This window comes from Protopterus annectens, chromosome 4.part0 (genome assembly GCF_019279795.1).
Source record: "Protopterus annectens isolate FY-2018-M chromosome 4.part0, PAN1.0, whole genome shotgun sequence".
NCBI classification, from domain to species: Eukaryota; Metazoa; Chordata; order Ceratodontiformes; family Protopteridae; genus Protopterus; species Protopterus annectens.
This window is the reverse complement of record NC_056733.1, coordinates 1,864,099,298-1,864,116,935: the sequence shown is the minus strand read 5'-3', so window position 1 is coordinate 1,864,116,935 and position 17,638 is coordinate 1,864,099,298. Positions and strand designations below refer to the sequence as shown.

Sequence of the window (17,638 nt, the reverse complement as noted above, 5' to 3'; positions counted from 1 at the left end):
GGATCACACTACATCAGTTTGATCTGCAGGATGAATAATCCCAAGGAAAAGAGAAATTTCCTCCCACTTCCATCTTTAACCCTGACAAATGATTTTCAGAACCCATTTGTCCAAAGTGCCTGCTGCCAAAGAGAAAAATGGAAATTCAGACTTTCTGGAAGAGAAAAGGGGCCAGGGTCGGAGGGTGTCACAAGGTCTCGAATAAGTCAGACTTGTTGGGACTGTCCTTGGTTTTGGGAGATTTTTTTGGAAACTCCTTGCCACTTCTTAAATGTCCTGTTTACCTGAATTCTGTAGAGAATGTTTATTCAATTTTTTTGCTAAAACTGGATGAGAAGAAAACCTCTTGGACAATCTGGAAAAGGAGGTCTGAGATTCCTAGGGTCAGCCGCCCCTTTCATCAAACTTTCTGATCATCTCTGCAGCAGATGGGTCAAAACAATCTCTATTGAAGGGAGAATTTAAAATCTCATTTTTAACATCTGGGAGGTTCTGAGAATGCAGCCAAGTAAACCTCCTTAAAACCATATCAGTGGCCGTAGTAGTAGAATCAGAGTCATACATACACTACAATGAGTAGAGAGCTGTGCAGTACAAGAAATTAACCTATTTGAAAGCAGATTTTTCTTCACAGGAAGAAACCATACATCATACATTCACAATATGTCAGAAAAACATACGAACTTGACAGTTTAAAATTCTGAAATTCAAAGTTGCATAAGCATACACTTTTCCCCCATACCTATCAATTTTAATAATAGAGTAGGATTGGAATTAACTAAGTGCTTAGCAGCAGAGGAGTCAACTAAGTCTATAGCTGCTGGGTCAGGTTTAGGAATAGTGTATAAAAATTTAAAAGACTACTGAGCTCTACACATCTTATCTTTTTAGGGACAGCTGGCTATCACAAAAATTGCAAGCAGTAAGACATCCTTTAAAGTTGAGGAGACAGGAGGAATGGGTGTAGGTTCTGGAAAACCCTTCTGTCACTCGGACTTTTCTGAAGTACTGAGAAAAAAGAAGTTATGTAGTCACTATAACGTTCCATCTGAGTAATTTGACTTCATTTGTCATCAACCTGTGGGTCTTCGGATCAAACATTGGATCAGACATGGCAAATTTACCAGCTACTGATCAGCGCTCCAAGCTCCTCCCCTTACGCACAATACCTTCCTTCCCTCAGATAGAGTTTGCCATACCCGATGCAGAAAAAGTACAGTTTTGTACCTACCATAAATGTAGATGTCCGATAGGTATGCATCTGCAGTCATAACATATGGGTTGTCCTGCCTCAGGCAGCCCTTCGGTCGGCCGGATTCCAAAGTCTGGGTCTGGCCTCGGCTGATGTCACACTTTCCCCGACGTCAGAGCGTCTGGGGTATAAAAGCATCAGCCGACTCCATTTTCCTCAGTTTTTCTTGCCCCAGATGCCAGATGCCCTCTACGAAGGCTAAATTTGGATAAATGCTGAAAAGTTCCAAACATTTGCAAAATTATATACATGTATAAACAAACAAATACACCATAATAGATTCCCCCAGCTAGCTAAAAGAGGGGTAAGTACCCTAGGAATACCACAGAGGGGTAGGAGGGAGGGTAATCCTGACTGCAGATGCATACCTATCGGACATCTACATTTATGGTAGGTACAAAACTGTACTATGTCCTTCAAGGATGCATCTTCAGTCATAACATATGGGTAGAATACCATAGCCAATCTGGGGGAGGAGGTACTAAGAAAAGGATGGTGTAGTTAAGATCCCCTGCAGGACTGCAGTAGCAAAACCTGCTCTGGATCTGGAGTATAAAGGTAGATTGTAATGCTTGGCAAATGTATGCACGGAGCTCCAAGTAGCAGCTTCTAAAATGTCCTTGGTAGCCACCCCTCGTAGGAAGGCTGTGGTGGTGGCCGTGGCCCTTGTGGAATGAGGCCTGATGTTTTCAGGAACTGTCTTTCCATGAAAGGAGTAGCAAAATCGAATGCAATTTCCTATCCATTTTGAAATTGTCTGTTTGGAAACTGCTCTTCCTTGCATCCCAGTAGCATATGCTACAAAAAGTTGGTCAGTTTTTCTGCTAGTTTTTGTTCTGTCCAAGTAGTAGCGTAGTTGTCTGTGTATATCCAGGGTGTGCAAAAGTTTTTCTCCTCTATTCTGTGGATTAGGGAAGAATGTAGGCAAGTGAATAGCTTGGTTCAAGGATACCCTAGATACCACCTTTGGCATAAAAGTAGGATTGGTTCTTAGTGAAACTCTGTCCTGGTGGAAAATAAGAAATGGCTGCACTGCCATTAATGCTTGTAACTCAGATACTCTTCTTGCTGAAGTGATTGCCAGAAGGAATGCAGTTTTCCAAGACAGAAACTGTAGATCTGCCGATGCTGCTGGTTCAAAAGGAGGAAGTGTCAGTTTCTCCAGCACAAAGTTGAGATCCCAAGCAGGTAGAGGGGGTCTTCTTGGAGGTTTAATATTTTTGATCCCTTTCAGAAATTGTCTGAGGAGAGGGTGCGAGAAGATAGGTGGATCCACATTGTATTCTGCTGAAATTGCTGAAGCACGAATCTTAATGGAAGAATAGGACAGGCCATTGTGGAACAATTCTGCTAAGTATTCTAGGATATGTGTTATGGTTGCCACTGTGACATCTGAGCCTTTTGATGTGCTCCAAATGAGAAATCTCTTCCATTTAGCTGAGTATGTCTTCCTTGTGGAAGGCCTGCGAGCCTCCAAGATAATGTCCTTCACCCTCTGAGATAAAACATTTGGATTGGGATTTAAGGAATTTTCCAGGCAGTTAGCTGCAATGTTTTCAAGTTGGGATGCAGTGTCTTGAAATTGCTCTGCGTCAGAAGAAGAGGCCATAGGGGGAGAGGCCATGATTTTGCCTAAGACATGCTTCTCAATAATGGATACCAGTGTTGCCTTGGCCAATCTGGAGCTATTAGTATCACTCTTGGCTGTTCCTCCCTGATCTTCAGTAGAACCTTGTACATCAATGGGAGAGGTGGGAAGGCATATACTGTTAGGGCTTTCCAGCTGAAAGAGAGAGAGTCCACCCTCCAAGCTTGTGGCTGGTATGTCCTTGAGCAGAATGTCTTCAGTTGATGGTTGAGTGGGGAGGCAAACAGATCTATCTCCGGCATTCCCCATGTCTTTGCTATGAGTTGGAAGATGTCTGGGTGCAGCATCCATTCGTGTGCATCCATGGTAGTTCTGCTTAAGCTGTCCGCCAGTGTATTTTCTTTCCCTGGCACGAATTGGGACTGTAGTTGGATAGTGAGATTCAGGCATAGTTCCCGCAGATTCATTGCCATCCGGCATAGAGGGTAAGAGTGTGTGCCTCCCTGCTTGTTTATGTACCACATGACCATGGTGTTGTCTGTCCTTATTAACAGGTGTCCTTGTTGGAGGAAGGGTTTGAATGCCTCGATTGCATGCCTCACTGCCAGCATTTCCTTTTGGTTTATGTGCATGCTTAGCTGTCCTTGAGGCCATAGGCCTTGGATACATTTGCCCTCCATGTGTGCTCCCCATCCTCGGTCTGAGGCGTCCGTGGTGATGGTCTGCCTTGTTTTTGGTTTGTTGAAAGGCAACCCTCTGTTGGACTGGCAGGCCTGAGCCCACCACAGGAATTCCTTTTGAAGGCTGGAATGATTGGTATCATGGTTTCTAAGCTGTGACTGTGTTGAGACCATACACTCCTTAGGTACCATTGTAATTTCCTCATATGCAGCCTGGCATGCGGTATCAGAATTATGCAGGATGCCATGTAACCCAGGGCCTGCAGGATTTTCCTTGCAGTAAGATGAGTTTGTCTTGCCAGAGTCATGAATTAATCTGGAAGTTGTTTTTGTTTTTCTTCTGTGAGAAAGGCCATTTGGGTGGTTGTGTCCAGATCTGCACCCAAAAAGGTTATCCTTTGGGATGGTACTAGTCTTGACTTTTGGATGTTGACTGTGTATCCCAAGGTCTATAGCAGGTGTATGGCATAGGCCAAGTCCTTTATTAAATTTCCCTTGCTGTCAGCTTGTATTAGGCAGTCGTCCAGGTATGGGTAAATTTGAATTCCCTGTAGTCTGCAATGTGCAATTACTGATGCCAGGCATTTCGTGAATACTCTGGGCACAGTAGATAAGCCAAAGGGCAATGCTGAGAATTGATAATGCTCTGATCCTGCAAGAAATCTAAGGTGTCTTCTGCAACTTGGTCGAATAGGGACGTGCAGGTATGCTTCCTTGAGATCTAGAGTCACCAGCCAAGACTCCTTGCCCAACATGGGAAGAAGTTGCTGTAGGGTCAGCATTTTGAATTTTGGCACAATGAGATAAGTGTTCAGTGCGGACAGGTCGAGAATAGGCCTCCATTGATTTTCTTTTCTTGGTACAAGGAATAGTCTGGAGTAAAATCCTTGGCCTTGTTCTGTACATGGTACCTTTTCTATAGCTTTCATCTGAAGTAAATTGTTGATCTGTCTTAAAGCCTCTGCCCTCTGATTTGGTGGAAGGTTTGGCATTCCGCTTCTTTTTGGCAAAGTGTGGAAGTGGAACCTGTATCCTTTTGTCTATTATTTGCAGGGTCCATGTATCCTTTGTAATATAATGCCAGTTTTTTGAGAATAAAGCCAGCTTTCCGCCCAAGGGTGCTTCCAGTTGATCCCTGGTAGGCGGAATCAGAGTTAAGTCATTCAGCCTGTCCTGGTGTAGTGGTTGTTGTTGCTGTTGCACTACTCCTCTGGTTGGCAGGCTGCCACTGACGGCCTCTGTAGGATCCCTTCGATTGACCTCTGCCTCTAGGGCGCCTGTTCCTGCCTCTCTTGGCTCTGTCCGAGTCTGGAAAGGATCAATTCTTAGTAGGCCAGTTTCTGCTGAATCTCGGTGGCTATACTTGCAGGAAATCTTTAACTGTTTGAACAGATTTTGCCTTTTCTTCAACCTTTTTTAAGATCTCCTGAGCAGAGGAGCCAAATAAATTTTGTTTCTCCATTGGAGCATCCAGGAGTTTAGCTTTGACATGGTCTGGCAAAGATTGCTCCTTCAGCCAGGCATGTCTACGAATAACTGCCCCAGTCATTGCTGATCTAAATTAAGCCTCCAGTGCATCATAGCCACATTTTAAGAAATGATTACTAACCTGTTGTGAATTGTGTACCAAATCCTGAAGGGATTTACGGTCTAGGGGTTCAGGAGAAGAAAGTTTCTTATTCAGTTCATCTAACAAATACTCTTGGTACTGTATCATATGAAATTGACAGTTTAATGCCCTGACAGAAAGAGTTGCAGAAGTATACACCTTCTTTCCCCATCTCTCTAAAGCTCTAGACTCTCTTTCAGAGGGTAGAGGATTTTTGGCAGTAGCGACCACAACCCCTTTAGGGCCCTGAGAAATAATTTCTGGGTCTGCAGAATGGGCTTTATACAGATGGAAATGAGAATCCGGGACCCTGTAGTATCTGTCAGGTTTGGCAGGGGCCGGAGGAAGAGCATCAGGGGCTGTACTGACATCATTGTACACATCATCAATTACATTCAGAACAGGAGGTATAGCTAAGGGCCTATGTTGAGGCAAATGCAAAAAGGTCCTTAATCTTTTTCTAGAATCAGAGAAATCCTGACCTTGCCATTGAAAATGCTCTCTCATGGAGTGTAGAGTCTCACCAAAGGAAAACTCTTCAGGAGGGGAGGCCGAAGGGATAGATTCCTCAGCATCTGAATCCTCATAAGGCGAGTAAGCCCCTTCCTGGTGGTCTGACAACTCAGACCCATCCGTGGAATCATCTGAAGAGTGTGGGTCAGAGGGGTCAGTCCTGGGCCTTTTGTCTGGAGGAGGCTGAGACGCCGTCTGGGTGAGGTTGTGAACCCCTAATTAAGGAAATAAGGTCCTCAGCAAAGCTGAGGATCTGTGAACTAGAGGAAGGCCTCTGGGAGGTAGTTTTGGTAGGCAAAGCTTTAGAAAGTTTGGCTGCTTTAGCCCTTGAAAAGGCCTTAATGGACATGGAAGCAGGGGGCCTAGCTGCCCCATGTGCAGGAGTAGAAATGTCCAAAGGTATGGTGTCGGACATTTCCTGAACACTGGTTTCGGTAGGAAGTTCTGTAGCCGACTCAGCCGGGGCCTCCCGGGCCTCGGTGGTCGGATGTATGGTTTCGGAAGAAGGAATCTCCGAGGACTCTGTTTCGGCCGAAACAGAGACACTCATGATGAGCCTAGCCGTGGTTTCAGCCGAAACCGCGGGCCGTGAGTGTCGGTCCTTTTCCTTGCGTTTTGTCACCATATGCGAAGTCGGAGTCTCCGACGGCATTTCATAAGCAAAAGCGGCTCCAAAAAATTCCTCTGCAAACTCCGACTGACGTCTAAGAGTTCGTCGGTTGAAGGAAGCACAGGCTAAACAGGCTGATACGTCGTGGTCTGGGCCTAAGGAAGGAAGGCAGTAGGAATGGAAATCCTTATGAGGTATTTGTTTCCCACAAGTTAAACAATTATTTACTTTGTCTGACATCGGCTGTGGCAAGAAAAAGTCCCCAACGGGGTACTTAGCTTTTTTCAAAGTCTTCGGTAGCTGAATTCACTGGATCTGACCGACCGGCACTTGCAAACAGCTTCTGCTTCGGGCACCACGCGGCAAGAAAGACCGAGGAAAATGGCATCGGCTGATGCTTTTATACCCCAGACGCTCTGACGTCGGGGAAAGTGCGACATCAGCCGAGGCCAGACCCAGACTTTGGAATCCGGCCGACCGAAGGGCTGCCTGAGGCAGGACAACCCATATGTTATGACTGCAGATGCATCCTTGAAGGACATCCTTCAATAACCGATAAACAGGAAACAGGAGAGCCAAAACGACTCTCTCTTGTCTACCAAAGCAGAAAAATAGCAAGAGAAGGTCAAGGGGAAGGATGGTTGATGACAAATGAAGTCTAAGTACTCAGATGGAACGTTATGGTGAGTACATAACTTTATCTGAAGCAGTTAACTTTATTTGATCATCAACCTGTGGGATGGAGTCCCCTGCTACCAAAAATCCTTGGGTGGCCCTCATGGAAGGATATTCCGGAGCACCGCAGAGCCAAAGGTGGCTCTCCCTCTAGAAACCATATCTAATTTATAATGAGAAATGAATGTGTGAGATGAGGACCAAGTAGCCGCCGAACAAATATCGTCCAAGGACACTCTGGAACAAAAGGCAGCTGATGTAGCCATGGACCTGGTAGAATGGGCGTGTACCCTACCCGGAAAATACCTTTGTCTTCATAAACCTGAAGAATGCAAAGAGAAATCCACTTGGCTATAGTTACCTTAGTAACCAGTTTTCCCAGAAAGGGCCTAGCAAAGAATACAAACAACTGGTCAGACTTGTGATATGCCTTAGTCCGGTGTAAGTAGAAACATAGTTGTCTATGCATATCTAACAAATGCAGTTTACATTCCCCCCGTTCTGAAAATTTGGAAAGAAAATAGGTAAATTGATTCATTTTTGTTTCTGAAGCCACTTTGGGCAACAAAGGAGGATTAGTACGAAGTGAAACAGTGTCTTTATGAAAAATCATATATGGAGGTTTGACAGATAATGCCTGAAGTTCTGACACTCTCCTAGCTGAGGTAAGAGCCACTAGAAAAGCTGTCTTCCAGGACAAAAATTTCAAGTCCACAGAAGCAGTAGGCTCAAAGGGTGGAGCAACTAAACCCTGCAAAACTAAGGTAAAGTCCCAAGAAGAAGTAGGGTCTTTAACCGGAGGTCTTAACAGAAGGTTTTGCAGAGTCTGAAGGAAGCTGAAGATGCCATGTTCTCACCTACATGGAAATGGCTGCCAGTTGAATTTTCACTGTAGATGAGCTGGCACCTTGCTGGAAAATGTGCACCAAGAAATCTAGGACCATTGGAACGGGAGCCATAAAAGGCTCTAAATCTCTCTCAGAAGCCCAGATACAAAAACGCTTCCACTTACTATGTAAACTTTTCTGGCAGACTATTTATGAGCAGCCACCAGAATATATTTGGCCGGGGAAGAGAGACTGGGAGTTCTAACAATAAATGCAACTGGAGCAGCCAAGCAGTGAGTTTCTGACTGCCCAGGTCTGGATGAGGAACCCTCGAGGGGTGCGAAATGAGATCCTGTATTGGATCCAAGATCCAAGGAGGAACTACCAGATGAGACCAAAGACAGGGAAACCAGATATGGCGAGGCCAGAACGGGGCAATGAGGATGACTCTGCTCCCCAACTGACGAGCCTTCTGGAGAAATTATGTCATGAGAGGTAATGGGGGATGAGCGTAAAAGAAACCGGTAGGCCAAACATGGAAAAAAGCGGCTCTGGGGGATTCCCCCTATGGGGGGGAGGGTCAGAGCGAAAAACTCACTGCACTTTGCGTTGGAAGGAAATGCGAAGAGATCACAGCAAGGTCGACCCCACTAGAGGAAGATCTGCTCCACTACAGGAGGATTCAAAGACCAATCTTAAGGCATTGGGATAGTCCTGCTCAATTTGCCCGCTAGTATGTTGGATCGACCTGGAATGTGCATTGCTACCAGAAAATGGTTGGTGGAGCTTGCCCATTCCCACACTCATGGCCTTGTGACAAAGGGGATAAGATCTGCTTCCTCCCTGTTTGCTGATGTACCAGACCACTGACATATTGTCTGTCTGAATTGCAATAGTTCCCAGAGGAAGAAAGGCAAGAAGGGCTTGCAATGCTAATAAGACTGCCCTCATCTCTAGAATATTGATATGCAGTTTGGTCTACGTGCCTTGGACTGTCCTGCCTGAGCAATGCCCCCCCCCCCCCCCAGCTGAGAGGCATCCGTGGTCACAGTGGCTTGGGGGAAGCGCGGCGATAAAAGTCCCTCTACTATCTCCGGGGAGTGTAACCACCAGAGGAGGGACTTCCTGCACATGTTGCTAATGTGAATAGGATGCGACAATGGCAGATCCAAATTAGGACCATTAGACTGCCAGCGTCCACTGCAGAACACGCATATGAAGACGAGCACAGGGAAAAAAGAGTAATGGTGGCTGCGATCCCAGGGCTCTTAAAACTACCTCAGCCGGAGGAAAATGAAACTGAAGGATCATGAGGGCATGAAGTCGTAAGTTCCGGACGATCTCTGGAGTCGGAAAGACCTTGGTTTGTAATGTGTCGATTCTCACACCTATATAATCTACAACGTGAACACGGTCCAGAGAAGACTTTGATATGTTGATTGTAATGCCCAGCAAGTCTGACAACTTCCAGAAATAGTCCATGATTTGACAAAGTAGATGCCTGGTGGGAGCGGCAAGGAGCCAGTCGTCCAGTTACGGGTAACGTGTATGCCCTGAAGCCTCAGGTGAGCCACTACTGCCGTCATAACCTTGCTAAACACCCTAGGTGCTGTGGTGAGACCAAAGGCTAGGGCTCAGAATTGGTAATGACTGGCCCCAAGCCGAAAGTAGAGGAATCCCCCGGAGCACCTGTGCATCTTTGTGTGATAGTACACATCCTGGAGGTCTATTGAGCACATCCAGTCATTTTCCTGCAGATAAGGCAGGATGGATTGCAGAGTGACCATCCGGAACTTCTCTTTGGCAACTGACAGGTTTAGAGTGGAAAGGTCCAGAAGAGGCCTCAAGTCCCCTGTCTTTTTTGGCACCAAAAGAACCTGGAATAGATGCCTGATCTGGACTGATCTGGGGGGACAGGCGGGATGACCCTTTTGTTTAGCAGCTTTTCTACTTGGGAGTGCTGAAGCCTCCCTTTGTGCGGGTGGTACATCTGGGAGGTGTTTTGGGGGAGGGGAGAAGTCACACAGGGAATTTCGTAACCTACGGATATTATTTGAAGCATCCAATGGTCTTGATATGGACTCCCATGCAGAGAGGTGCACTGAAAGACGAACCCCGACTGCCTCCATGGGGCTGCTGCACAGGTCTGTCCAAGAACGGTTCTCAAGACCCGAAGTTCTTCACACACCCCCTTGCCGCTGGGCCGGCTCTGTCTCTAGGGGAAAAGGAGTCCAGAGTGTCCCGGGAATACTGAGACTTTCAGAACCACGTCTTCATTGCCCCCACTTATTCCTGGAAAAGGATCTTTGGGGGTTAAAGAAGTAGATTCTGACAGCAGACAGTATCTTCCCGTCCTCCTCGCTCTGGACTAATGTTTCCCCTTTAGAATAATAAGAGGGGGTCCCTCTGATGATTATCTTGAGTTTTTAGAAATGAAATGGCAGGTAAGATTGAATGCTTCCATCTATCCTTGACTCAATGATAGAATTGCACTTTGTCCCTTACTGAAATTAAAATCTGCTTTTTGCATTTAGAAGTTTTAATGCATGTCAACATAAGGACTTTATTTCATGAATACAATGGGCTAAATTATTATTCAAGTCTAAATATGAATATGTTTTAGTTTATATGAAGTATTTTCATGAGATTCAGTCAGGATTTTTGTTTTAAGTGACTTGTATTAATTAAGGGTGGGGACTTGATTAGTGTTTAATTCTTGTGGAGGAGGTTGTGTGTGTGTATATAGAATTAAGTTTATGCTTTGTTAACTTATTCTGAAGAAGTCTTGTATCAGGAGACGAAAGCACTCAAATTTTACTTTTTGTACCTGTGGAGTTTGGCTGCTTACTTCTACTTCCTTTACTATTCTTGGTTCTTGTCCTTGTGGTTTAAGTGGATTTCCCATGTACTGATGGACCCTCAGAAAATCCACTTGGACATATGGAAGACAATGTCTGAAACCTGCACCATGGAGCAATGTAGAGGAGTTCATACTGCTGAAACACTACACTGCTTAAAGGGAGCCTGAAGCTGTAAGATCCTGTACTTAAGATGCATTGACTTTTATGAAAATGCTCGCACAGCAAATGAACTTTAACGCTGCCTACTTCATGGGCTCGAACAGCAGACAAGATAATCCTACCAATCATGAAATTACAGTTCCATGGAGATGAGTGTTTCTTTTTTCCAAAGTAGAGCAGCACAGGTTGGAAGTGTGACATTCCATATTACAAGCAAGCTGCATTTTACAACTGCTTGCAACAATGAATCTCTCACACAAAAATACATATCAACACAATGTATTTTCAGCTAAACAAGAAAAGCAGATTTTTGCATTTCTCCTTGAGATCAAGTTACTTTTACACAGGTGATGAATACTGTAAATTCAGTACCAAAATTACAGTACAGCAAAATAAAGATTGTGTGTGCCGTTCAAGGAACTGCTAGATGAAATGTAAATAGGTAGCAACTACAGGCATAATTACACTCACAGGGTGATCAATGCTGTCAACATTAAAAAGTTAAAGAACTCTATGACCTCCCAGTGCTCAACCACAAATTCTACCCCCTCCCCAAAAGGGTCACGATGCACAGAAATAGGTTCATATGTTCCTACTAAGCTGTTGATCCAATGGACCATTTGTAGCCAAGACAATGATCCAACCAATTTACCAAGACAAATTAATATCAGATCCTAACTTAGTTTTGGCTCCTTTCCATAATAGCCAGGGGTGTACTTATAACTGCCCATTAAGTCGTCCAAGTTTTACTTTGAGGGATGTGGAGCTACTATGCTTTACCTCTAAAGGGAGAGATATTGTCTGAGAAATCCATCTATTCTACCAACAGATCCTATTTATACTTTGATGGTAGCATAGGTCTCGAATGGGAAGTTATGGTGGTATTAGTTTTGTGGATGTGCAGAAGGTTACACAGGACCAGATCTGTTGAGACTCTGCAGACAAGTCAGAACTTTCTTAGTAGTCTTAAGGAAATGGAAGAGCTACAGTGCTTATGGCAGAAAGGGTAATTCAAGGATAACATGACCTTTTTTTTGTAAATAAATGCTTCACAGTCTCATGTTGGGTAAGTACATACCAAAGGAGGCATTACATTGCACTACTGGCCTGATAAAGAAGTACCTTGGGTCTACAGCACATGCTCATTGTGATTATTCTCACTATATAAAAGGACTTTCTAAACACTAGCCTTACAGTGGTCAAAGGACAGTTCACCGTCAAAGATGCCAAAGCCCCCCCAAAGAAAAAACTGATTTTTGAGGGGAGGTGGTGTCAGAACAGGAGTGGCCAGGTTTGCCATAGTACACAATACTGTATTTTTTGGTATTTAGAGGGCATGGTACAAGCACCACATTAGCAAGACCTAGACCCTCTTGTAGAACATGTAGATCATCTAGGGTATTTATGACAACTCTAACTTTACTGATATCAGCATACTGTCACAGCCACAGGCCTTTGGCATCAACTTTGACATTTAAAGCAGATACCAAACAGGAGTAATCCCAAAACTGATACCCGGGGGACACTGCTGGTAACTACTGTAGTGTGTGCCTGCAATAATAAAAAGTACAGTTGTGTACACTTACCATAAATGTAGATTTTTGAGTGTATTCACTGTTGCAGTCATCACACTTGGGTTAACTGCCTCCAGGTAGCCCTCAGTCAGCCCGAATACCATAGACTTAGTATTTCTGAGTCAGATGCTGTCGCTCCAAGACTGACGTCAGGGGTATAAAAACAGGCAGCCAAGCCATTACATCAGTTTTTCTTGCCCCAAATGTCAGGAGCCCCCCAAATAGGGAGCTAGGTTATGGTGGGGAAAACATCACCAGTAAAAAGTAAATACCAATACTCCAGAAGGGGTTAGTAGTAGCCATAGATAGGAGAGAGAGAGAAAACCAGGGGGCTGGAGGGAGGGAGACCAGGACTGCAACAGTGAACACACTGGAACATCTACCTTTATGGCAAGTGTACACAAAGTACAGTTGTGTACACTTACCATAAATGTAGATGTTAGAGTGTATTCACTGTTGCAGTCATTACATTTGGGTAATCTGCTGGCAGGTTGCCCTCAGTCGGCCTGATTAACAAAGTCTTGGGTCCTGCGTCGGTTGCTGTCCCTTCTTCCAAGACATCAGGGGTATAAAACATGCAGTCGATGCCATTACATCAGTTTATCTTGCCCCAGATGTCAGGTGCCCCCCCAAATGGGGAGCAAAATAAAATTAAAAACACAGAACTATACCTCCAACCAAAAGCAAATACACCAAAAAGGCTTTTAAGCATAGTAAAAGTAGAGGTATAGTAAGAGAAAAACAGGGGGCTGAAGGGAGGGTAACCAGGAATGCAACAGTGAAAACACTCATACATCTACCTTTATGGTAAGTGTACACAACTGTACTATGTTCTTTGTGTTTCACTGCTGCAGTCATTACATTTGGGTAGATTCCCAAAGCTATGGTTGGGAGGATGGATTTATACAGCATTAGGACCAGCTATAAGGCCCTGCAAGACAGCAGTGGCAAAGCCAGCTCTAGATTTAGAGAAAATTGGTAAATGATAATGCTTGCTGAAAGTATGAACTGAACTCCAGGTAGCATCGTCTAGAATATCCCTTGTAGGAACACCTCTGAAAAAGGCTGCAGAAGTAGATGCAGCCCTGGTGAAATGAAATCTGATCCCCTGGGGGATAGATTTTCCATGGTGCTTATAGCAGAAATGAATGCAATGGCTTATTCATTTAGAAATGGTTTGTTTTGAAATAGCCCTCCCCTCTGTCCCTGCGCAAATGATACCAGCAGTTGTTCAGATTTTCTTCGAGGTTTAGTCCTGTCCAAGTAGAATCTAAGTTGTCTGTGCACATCCAATGAATGCAGAATCCACTCTCCCTTGTTCTGTGGAATGGAAAAGAAAGTTGGCAAATGGACTGATTAAGAGCTACACTGGATACCACCTTGGGCACGAAGGACAGATTGGTCCTGAGTGATGCCCTGTCCACATGAAAGATGATGAAAGGCTCCACTGCCATAAGGGCCTGTAATTCAGATATCCTTCTAGCTGAAGTGATTGCTAAAACGAAGGCTGTTTTCCAAGAAAGAAATTTCAAGTCAGCAGTAGCAGCTGGCTCGAAAGGAGGTAGAGTGAGTTTCTCCAATACAAAGTTAAGGTTCCAGGCAGGGGCTGGAGCTCTCCTAGGTGGTCTCAGGTTTTTGGCCCCTCTGAGGTACTGCTTGAGCAGAGGATGAGTGAAGAGGGGAGGAGGTTCTGTGTTATAATGAGCTGAAATGGCTGAGGTGTGGATTTTAATGGAGGAAAAAAGACAGGCCCTTGTGAAGCATCTCAGTTAAGTATTGCAAAATCTGAGGTAAATTGGGCGTTGCTGTGCTCATCCCTTGGGATTGATTCCAGGCACAAAATCTTTTCCATTTGTCAGCATAAGATGTTCTAGTACTAGGTCTACTTGCCTCTAAGATTACATCCATCACAGGTTTGCTGAGGGATGCTAAGGGTGAATTTAAGTGATTTGCCAAGCTGCAAGGTTCAATGTTTTGAGCGGAGGGTGCAGAATTTGGTTCTCCTGCTGAGACAGTAAAGAAGGTGTCTGAGGCAGGTGCCATGGAGAAAGTAGTGACCCACTGTGCAGGAGTGGGTACCAGTGTTGGCGTGGCCAGTCTGGAGCAATCAGAAACATTTTTGGTTTGTCCTATTTGACTTTTAGCAGCACTTTGGAGAGCAGAGGCAGAGGGGGGGGGGGGAGGCGTAGACTGATGGGTTTTTCCAGCTTTAGGACAGAGCATCCCACTTTCCAAGCTTTTTTGTGAGGAGGTCTTGTGCAAAATTTGTCCAACTGGTAGTTCTGGGGGGAGGCAAACAGATCTATGTCTGGACTCATTTGCTTGCCAACATGTTGAAAATCCGTGGTTCCAGTTTCCACTCATGTGGATCCATGAGATTTCTGCTTAGTTCATCTGCCAGTATATTCAGTTTTCCTGGCAGGAATTGAGCTTGCAGTTGCACTTGGTAGCTCAAGGCAGTGTTCCACAATGCCATGGCTAGTCTGCAGAAGGGGTAGGAATGTGTACCCCCCTGCTGGTTTATGTACCAAATAAACATGGTGTTGTCCATCTTTACCATTAGCTGTCCTGGATGAATGCAGTCTTTGAAGGCTGTCAGAGCATTCTGTACAGCTAACATTTCTTTTTGATTGATATATAGTTGCATTTGATTTGGGCTCCATTTGCCCTGAATACACTTCCCTGCCAGGTGAGCCCCCCCCCCCCCATGCATAATCTGATGCGTCTGTAGTTAGAGTTTGGGCGGCAGGGGGTAGTGTGAATGGCAGTCACTTGTTTTGGCGACAGGCCTCTGCCCACCATAGGAACTCAAGGCATAGGCAAGGTATGATCGGAATCATTGTTTCCGGCTGTGACAATGTTGACTCCATAGACGTTTTAAGTACCACTGAAGTTTCCTCATATGCAGTCTTGCATATGGAATCAGAAGACTGCAGGAGGCCATGAACCCCAAGGCTTGCAGTATTTGTCTTGCAGATAGCAGGATTTTTGTGGCCACTTGTTTGAAGTAAGTTACCAAATGAATTTGCTTTTCTGGCGTGAGGAGAGTCATCTGGGCAGTTGTATTCGAGCTTGCACCCAGGAATGTAATCTGTTGAGAGGGTACCAGTTGTGATTTCTTTTTGTTTATGGTGTACCCTAGACAAGTTAGAATCCTTTTTACAAACACCAGATGATATATAGGTGTGGCCTGGTTTTCTGCCTGAATTAGACAATCGTCCAGGTATGGATATATTTGAATATTTCTTTGTCTGCAAAATGCAATTACTGGAGCCAGGCACTTTGTGAATACCCTGGGCGCAGTAGACAAGCCAAAGGGCATTGCAGAGAACTGATACTGCAAGCAGCCTGCTTTGAAGCGTATGTATCTTGTGCAAGATTCCTTTATTGGGATATGCAGGTAAGCTTCTTTTAAATCTAGAGTTGCCAACCAGGCATCCTTGCCTAGCATAGGAAGTAACTGGTGAAGAGTCAGCATCTTGAATTTTGGAGTGTCCAGAAAGGTGTTTAGAGTAGGCAGGTCCAGAATTGGACGCCATGATTTGCCTTTTCTGGGCACCAGGAAAAGCCTGGAATAGAAACCTTGTCCCTTTTCCTCTTCTGGAACTGGTTGAATAGCCCCCATGTTTAAGAGGGAAAGTACTTGTTACTGGGCCTCTGCCCACTGATTTGGGGGCAGGTCCTGCCACCCATTTGGGGTTGGCAATGTGTTTAAAATAAATCTGTATCTCTGGGACACTATTTAAAACCCATTTGTCCTGGGTTATGAGTCCCCAGTTTTTTGCATGAAGAGCAATCTTTCCCCCCAAAGGGGCGGCTAAAAGGTAAGTGCTTGGTAATTTTAAAGGAAAGTCATTGAGACTTTTTACCATAGGGGGTGTCTTATTTCCAGATTTGGAAGTGGAAGCACCCCATCTCTTAGTTCTGAGAGTCCCTTGGGACTGAAAGCTGGTGCTTTTGGTGTGTCTGGGTTTGGCTTGAGTGGATCTAGGAGGAGCTGGAAAGGACCAATTCTTAGTAGGTCAGTGCCTACTAAATCTTGGAGGTTGCACTTGTAAGAAATCTTTCATAGTTTGCATAGATTTATCTTCCATCTTTTTTTTAGAACTTCTTCAGCCTTATTGCCAACCAGGCGATCCTGATTTAAAGGAGCATCCAACAATTTTGCTTTAACATGATCAGGCAGAGATTTCTCCTTAAGCCAAGCATGCCTTCTAAGCACAGACCCAGTAACAGCAGCCCTGCAAGAGGCCTCTAAAGAATCAAAACCACATTGCAAAGTATGTTTTCCGTGTTCAGCTGAATGCAATAAATCTTGTAAATCTTTATTTTCCACAGTCAGAAATCAGCATCATTTTTTGTTTAAACAGTCCCATGATATGCTGTTGATATTTTAGCATATGAAATTGGCAGTTTAAAGCCCTGATTGCCAAGGTTGCAGAATTATAAACCTTTTTACCTCATCTATCCAGCGCCCTGGAGACTATCAGAAGGGGTAGGATTTTAAGCAGTAGAAGCCTTAATGCCCTTGGGCCCCTGAAAAACGGTTTCTGGGTCTGCAACCGGATTTCTGAAAAAGAACTTGTGGGACTCAGGAACCCTGTAGTATCTGTCAGGTTTACTAGGAGCCGGCGGCAGGGAATCAGGGGCTATACTGGATTCCAAAAACACAATGTCTAGTACAAGAGGTATAGCCAAAGGCCTATACTGAGGTAGGAGAAGGAAATCTCTAAGCCTCTTTTTGGATTCAGAAAAGTCCTGACTTTCCCAGTGGAAATGCTCCCTTAAGGCATGTAAAGTTTCCCCAAAACAAAAAAGTCCTCAAGGGGGGAAGCAGAGGGAATGGAATCCTCTGCATCAAAATCCTCATAAGTAGGAATGGACAAATCCAGGTCATTGGAAGAATTAGAAGAAACAGAGTCCTGATCATCAGATTCATAGTCAAGCTCAGTCCTAGGCCTCTTAGAAGGGGGGGGGGGGGTTGACTACCCCTGATTAGAGTAATGAGATCTTCAGCCATTTTGATCATTTGTTTTTTAGGCATAGGGGCCTGAACATGTGGCCTGGGAGTTCGTTTTTTAGACATAGATCGAGACTTAGGCCTTAAAATAGAAGGTGGAATCAGTTTAATATGCAAGTCTGTAGGCCTGAATACACCCTCAGAAGCCGGTGCCTGCTCAGCGGCTCTGGACCCATCCAAGGCAGAGACATCTGCAGGTTCCATAGGTGAAGTATCTCGTGGCATACCGGACTCCGAATGGGTCTCAGTAGAGGCCTGCGAGTCAGAAGT

General features: G+C 44.8%; 1 protein-coding gene across 2 annotated transcripts in view; it reads right to left on the bottom strand.

The window, feature by feature from the left end:
* SPDL1 (spindle apparatus coiled-coil protein 1) overlaps positions 1-17,638 on the bottom strand; it is a 1,384,944-nt gene that overhangs the window by 856,348 nt on the left and 510,958 nt on the right. The gene's annotated exons all lie outside the window — the stretch shown is intronic.